Consider the following 7,797-nt stretch of genomic DNA (forward strand, 5'->3'; position numbering starts at 1 on the left):
ATCTCGGGCCGCGGCACACAGAGCAGAGTCCCAGTGGCACAGGCCCCGCGTCGCACGGAGCAGAGCCCCAGTCCCGGAGAGGCAGCAGAACACGGAGCAGAGCCCCAGTCGCGCAGGCCCGGGCCAGGCCTGCCGCCACCGCCTGACATGTGTTCTTGTGAGAGAAGGGAGAGGGAGGTTTGATACAGACAGAATAGAAGGTCATGAAGCCACAGAGGAGCAGATGGAGTGAAGCAACCACTAGTCAAGGAAGTCATGTCCCACAAGAAGCTGGAAGGAGCAAGGGACAAATCCTTCCCTGGTGCCTCCAGAGGCAGAGCCTGCAGACCCTTTGGTTCAGTTTCCGGCCTCCAGAATCTGGGAGAGAAAATTTCAGTTACTTTAAGCCACTAATTTTATGATGTTTGTTATGTAGCCCACAGGAAACTAGTACACTATACATGCAGGCATTAATTTTATATTCTGACTCACTAAGTACTTCATGTGTCAACAGTATTACTGTAATTAATTCTAAAGACAAAGATTTTTAAAAGTAAACTCCAAAAACCCTGGCTTTAAATCAGCATTAGTATGACTTTTCAACAAATTTCAGGTTGAATAACAAGGCCCTATAGGCTGATAAAAGCCAAGGATGGGAATTAAAGAAATCTCAGACCCAATTCTTGTCCCAACTCTCTTTCACCTACAGTGCTGATCTGTAGTGTAAGTGATCAACAGAGCCTGCCTCATTGGGGTTAGAGAAAATAACTTCGTTAACTCCAGAAAAGTGCCTGACAAGTGTTCAGGATAGAAGCTGAAGCAGTGAGCATGATTATTGAACTATCTTATTGGACAGGACACAGAAGCTTAAAATTTGCTCAAGCTTATATGACTGTTAGATTTCAGAATCAGGATCCAAATTGATTAACCAAAGTGCACTGCATCATGGCCTCCTTTGTTTCTTGTTTTAGCGTATTTTATTTTAAAATTTTATTAAGAAAATTTCAAATATAGCAGTTTAAAAGATTTACGAACATCAGATATCCACCACTTGGATTCTACAATTACTGTTTTGCTACATTGGGATTATAGCAGGTCCATATCTGTCCAGTTCTCTGTCCAATCATCAATCCATTTCTTCCTCCCTCCCCTCCTCCTCCTACTCTACCTTCTCCTTTTCCTTTTCCTCTCACTTTCTCAATGTCTCCGAGATTCAAGGCATACTGCATACCGTAGTATACTTCCCCTATAAACAGTGATTTGCACATCATTAACCAGAGTTCAGTATTTAAGTATTTATTATAGTTCTCTCTTTTGGGGGTAGAGACAGAGAACATTTGCAGAGAGGTGAATGCACAAGTCTTAAGGCAGTCGGTCAGTTTGGACAATACAATCATCCATGTAACATAAGCCTCTATCCAGATGTGGAACAGGTATAGTGCTTGGAGAATTCCTTCAAGCACCTCCCAAATCAGTCTCCACTCTGCCTATCAGAAAAACTAGCTCATGTGTCCCCCACCCCCGAGTAGGATATTTGTTGTACCTCTTCTAAATCTTCAATTAATTTCAATTTTGCATTGGGTATTCTTATGTCTAAGGCTTCTTCACTTGACATTATCTAAGACACAGTTATATTGCTGTGTGTTCTTTCTGCAGATGAGCATAATCACATCACATAAGACCACACCTAGTGATGGGTTCTTGGATGGGCACCAGTGTTTAACTTTTATGGTTAGACTGCTATGAGAAATCCTGTGTAAACCTCTGTCGACATTTTTTTTTTTTTTAAGTTTTTGGTTAAAGATGGAAGAGCCTGAAAGATGGAAGAGCTAAGTTAGGGAGTGGGTGTATGTCTGGTTTTATTTAAAAAAATCTTTTTCTAAAGAGACAGTGGTATTTTACACTCCTACCAACAGTGTAGAAAGTTTCTGATTGCTTACAACAGAGCTTCATCATCTCCCAGTGTTGGTGATCTTAATTTTAGCCATTCCAGTGGATTTTTATTTTTCATTTCTCTGATGATGGATAACGGTGAACATTTTCTCATGTGCTTAGCAGCCATTTATATGCCTTCTTTGTAAAATATATATTAAAATATTTTGCTTTCTTAAAAAGTATTTTATCATTGACTTGTATATGTCATTTATGGATCTTGAATATCTGTTTGATACTACATGTATGATTTGAAAATAATTTTATATTTTCTCTTAACCTGTGACTTATCCATTTATTTTCTTAGTGTTGCCTTTTGGTAAAATTTAAGTTTTTCATGAAGTCTAATCAATCAATTAGAATTTTTTTTTTCTTATGGTATGTCTACTTTCTCAGACAAGAAACCTTTGCATATGTTCTAAGTCCTGATGATTAGTCCCCTGTGTTCCCTTCTAAAAGCTTTACAGCTCAGTATTTTCATTTACTCTATAGTATGTCTTGAATTAACTTTGTATTGGGTTTGAGGTAGCAGTGAATTAGTTCACTTCTTTTTCTCTTTCACTCTTTCTTTTCTTTCTCTCTCTCTCTTTCTTTCTTTCTTTCTTTCTTTCTTTCTTTCTTTCTTTCTTTCTTTCTTTTCCTATAGGCATGCTCAAGTGTTCCAGCATCATTTGTAGATGACTTTACTTTTCCTATTGTTTTTCTCTGGAGCTCCATCTCTGATATCTGAAGAATGTCATAAGAAAATGATGCTCTCACTTTGATAATAATATAAAATTAATGATCTACAAAATCATATTTCTTTAGCTTATTTAAGAGTGGAGGTCAGTAGGGTTTCATGTAAACTTAATTGCCAAGAGTGCCAAGACACTCTGAGAAAAAATGGTGCACCTTTCATTTTCTACTGTTCCATTCAACATGGTATCACATTCAATAAAAAATTAAGAGACATTGGGCCAGTCTGTGGCACAGTGGCTGGATCCCACATGGCCTACTGTACAGTTTGGGTCACAGATCCCATAGCTTGAAAGACATGCTGAGTGCATGTGCTTGCATGCTCAAAATCCCAAGAAGAGAATGGAAAAGACAGGATTGCACTGTTGCCATCCTCTTGAGGAGAGCTTTTTCATTTTTTCCACTAGGAGATAGCGATAACTCTTGTGGTACTATATGTTCTGTGCATCTCTTTGTTACTTTTTAAAATTATCAGGTTGCTGAATACATATTGAACCATCCTATTAAGATAGCATCTGAAAATGATCTCCCTTTCCAAAATCTCTCTCCCCTCTCATCAGTCTTCCTTCCACATACTGTCATTGAAGTACTTTTATTTTTAAAAATTTGGCTATCATTAGTAAAAAGATATGTCATAGCTTACCCTTTTTACCTATTAATAAATACCAAGACAAACAGCTGTTCAATAAATATCTTAACAGATATATATAAGTGATCAAGATAAAAAAGTTCAAAATTTTTAAAAATAAAAAGAAGACTACTATAACAAAAGTCTTAGATATATATAAATTTCCTCCCACCAATATGCCAGAAATATTATGGTCATTATACTAAGCACATTCCATTTGTTGATAAATTAAGTTGAAAACTATCAATAAGACATTTTTCTTCATTAGATATTCTCAGCACTAACAATTATTTTAAAGAGTGAGTGCCTGAACTGGCATGTACTAAATTTTTTTCAGTAAAAGTTCACAGACCTCTAGAGAAAAGACAACTCACACGATTTTATTAGAGCTATCTACAAATGAAGTACTAAATAAATAGGAACATTTTACATCTATCACGTAAATATGCAAAAGCCCTTTTGAACAATTGTATTCTACACCATGACCAAAAGAAACAGATAAAAGCTTAATTAATTTGCTCTAGGATAGGAAATATATTGGTAATCATACCAAAAGCAAAACAAAACCAGCTTCTTGTCCAACAGTTGGGGCACTCTTTGTTGATTTAATTAATGGCATTATTGGAATTATATTTGGAACAGATTTATAAGCCTTCTCTTAAGAGTCCTTCTTGAATGATCTCAGAAAACAGGCAGATTGAACATTCTCAAAACCAGTGTATCATCCTATTAGCCTTTCAATTAAGTTGAAAGATATAAAATGCAAACATTATTTTAAATAATAGGTCAGGTTGGAAGTATGAGAAGAGATAAAAGAAAGTAGCAGTGGTTGTGGAGGTGGCATGACACTGGTGATGTAAGGAAGTAACACAGGATTGCATGGGAGGGCAGATGCCTCTGTCATCCAGTAATGTGAAAAGGAGCCTGGGGTAGTCATCCAGAATGGTTCTTGATTTCCCAAGATGGTGGTGTTGATGGGTGGCTTGACAACTGAAAGCTGAACAGGTAGAAATAAGTCCAGAGTGAGTCATGCCCACCAACTGGGGTTTATTATTTTCTCCTCATTATTGGTAGAATGAGAAGGGATTAGGCGAGCCATAATCTTCAGTGTGGAGGAAGACAGAGAAGCTCTTGTAGTGCTATTGGACAACTGTAGCCCAACTTTGTCTCTGATTTGCTATGAAACCTGTGAAATTGATTTTAGTTTATCATCTATGTTCATTTTTCTGTTAAAAAGAAAGGTGGGATTATAAATTACGTATTATGAACAATCTAAGAAACATATTGATAAGTGAATGTTGCCTTCAATTTATTGAATTAGTACTATTTTATATAAACAAGGGATTTTAGTACACTATCTCTTCTAATTACATCAAACTAATTTCAATAGAAATTTTTATCTCATATTTAAATATTGTGACCTAGGCCACACACTGAGTATGGATAATTAGAGTTTGAAGTCCATCTTTGACACCAAGCCATACTTTCTCCTGATGAATGACTCTAGTCTTCTTTGTTGCTCTTTTTAAAAATCAGATGCAATTAGTATTGCTCAGATACCTTGCATATTCTTTTTAACATACAAAGCTAATTACTGATAATATAGTCACATACTTAGCATTGGTAATGCCTTTGCACTAAGACATCTAGAATCTCCTGCCTGCCTGCCTAGCCCCGACACTACAGAGACTTTGGCCTATTTTGTGAATTTACATACACCAGTATTTGGCCAGTCATAAGGTGTGAGTAATGTGTCGAATAATGTGTCGAATGCCTAATGGTGGCTGCAGGAAGTCATAAAAGTTTTTAAGTAATTTTTTTTTCATTGCCAGAGGGCATGTGCACTCATCAGAGAGAGAGAAAGAGAGGAGAGAAGTGGAGAAAGAGAAGGAGATAAGTAATCCCAATGGAGCTTGGTCATGCCTCTACCCTTTTTCCCCGTTTCACCTTCTGATTAGGATTTTGGGCACACGCACACACATACAGCATGTTGTCCAAGTCAGTGGGGCTGGGATTTGAACCAGTCAGCCTTATGGGATCTGACTCCCTTAACTTCTGGATACAGGGCTAACCCAGTCACACAAATATTTTTATTTGGAATTCAGTCTACATATGTACTTGTTCTAAAACCTTTTCTTTCTGAAAATTACAGTTATATCTTGGGACCAGCAGTTAGTGTAATGGCTATGTTGCTGAACTCCCATGTAGTCAACCACAGTTCGAGTCCCGGGCCCAATCATGCAGGGCGCATGTGCGTGCGTGCCCAAGATTCCGAGAGAAGAGTGGAGGAGAAGGGATTGTGACGTGGTCATCCCCCGTTGGGGGGTAATTTCTCGCTTTCTGTCTCTCTGTCTCTCTCTGTCTGGCGAGCGCATGCACTCTATAGCAAACACCTCTCAAAAAAAGAAAAAGAAAATAGTTATATAGTCACACAAATATTTTTATTTGGAATTCAGTCTACATATGTACTTGTTCTAAAACCTTTTCTTTCTGAAAATTACAGTTATATCTTGGGACCAGCAGTTAGTGTAATGGCTATGTTGCTGAACTCCCATGTAGTCAACCACAGTTCGAGTCCCGGGCCCAGCGGCTTAAACTCATGCAGGGCGCATGTGCGTGCGTGCCCAAGATTCCGAGAGAAGAGTGGAGGAGAAGGGATTGTGACGTGGTCATCCCCCGTTGGGGGGTAATTTCTCGCTTTCTGTCTCTCTGTCTCTCTCTGTCTGGCGAGCGCATGCACCCTATAGCAAAAACCTCTCAAAAAAAGAAAAAGAAAATAGTTATATCTGGGCTATGTCCATTCAGATTCACTCTTGTAAAAATAAACTATATAATCTTCTAAGTACTAGGTAATGTATATATGAGAAAGGATGACTTCACATTCTATAGGAATATAGATAAACTTATTAAAAAAATTTGTCCCCAAAGAAAGTCATCATACCCTCACCAGGACACTCAAATGCAATACACAGGGAACCTTTGCTAAAGCCATCAGCACTTCCTTGACCTGGCTGTATCTTTTCTCCTCAGCTTACTCTTCGTGTGTTCTAAGATGTCTAGCCTTTAGCTTTAGGTTTGCTGTGTTGGTAATGTGACTGGGTTCAAGATCACAAGTTTGCTGCTAATTACTAAGTAAACCCTGTCCCCATTAGAACCATTTCCCAAATATTACCAGCTACCCGTTGGAGGCTGGCTCAAAGCAAAGCCATTTCCACTCCTGGAAATTGATTCAAGGGGTGTGTCTTTATGGTGGGCCTTACCTGTCTCTTAGTCACCTGAGGTAAATAATCTGGAACACAACAGTATTAACTCTTAGCAGTTCATTTTGTGGATCTTAACAGACTACATACAATAAGGCAATAACCTTTCCTAACTTTTGATTTACAAAATTCCCTGCCCAGAATCTTATGAGCTCATAATTCTGTTATATCTTCTATAATCCTCTAAAATTTAATATAAAAAAACCTTTAAAGTTACTTCATATCCTCCATCTTAAAAGTTTTTTTTAAAAAAGGGATATTCATTAAACTCTATTATGAAATAAACGATAGTAGCTAGCACTCAATTTTCCATGTTGAATTTGGAAATGTCCATTCTGTGTGTTGTTGGCATTTTTCTTGGAAATTTACATTATGGTGTATTTTAGGAGATAATTTATATGGAAAACAAAACAAAACAAACCACTTTGAATGTCAGCTTTGACCTAATTTAAATTGTTTACATTCTTGAGAAAACCTAGTTGTTAACCTTGGTGAGAGTTCTTTGAGGTTGCCCTTTACAAGATAAACAGATTTCTCCTAATTAGAAGTAGATTCATTTTCTTAGAATGAGGGCTGTAGTAGCACAAGCAACAAGTAAAAGGACATTTCAAGTTACTGATCCCTGGGTCCTAAAAGTTAACTGGCAACAGATCATCTTGCAGAGGGAGACTAGTTAAAACCTAAAGACTGGATTTTGTGTCCCATCCTAAAACTCTTGATCCCACAGGTAAGAAACCTTAGAAACGTTCCTATCATCTAAAGGCAAAATTTATTCCACAGAATCTGAGCGTATCTGACCCTCAGGTTAAATAGGTGCCCAGAGGCGCTCAAAGACAGACTTTGGAAGAGCAGGTCCCAGGGGTCCAGATACAACCCTCAGAATGTCCGTGCATCACCGAGAGCCCCCGACAACCCTGCAGTCCCTTCACCACACCTGCGGGGTTGTCACCCGCCAGCCCGCGTGCCCCCGCCCATGGGTAACTCGGACGAAGGTAACGGACGGTCCTGGGAATAGAGGGGCATCGGGGAGGAAGGCAGAGGGGAACTGGTGGAGGATGGAGCGCCAGGACGAAGGTCAGCGGGGGACCACGCGGCCCCAGAGACTGAGGAGGACAGAGAGAGGGTAACCGGAGGATGGAGGGGACAGTGAAGGACAGAGGAGACCGTACGGCCACCGGGACTGAGCGGCCTGCAGCAGAAAAACCCGGCGGCCGCACTGGAGCCGCCGGCTAGCTGGAGGCAGAGCCCGCCGGGAACTAGGAA

This window comes from Tupaia chinensis, unplaced genomic scaffold, assembly GCF_000334495.1.
Source record: "Tupaia chinensis unplaced genomic scaffold, TupChi_1.0 Scaffold000052_1, whole genome shotgun sequence".
Taxonomy (NCBI): Eukaryota; Metazoa; Chordata; class Mammalia; order Scandentia; family Tupaiidae; genus Tupaia; species Tupaia belangeri.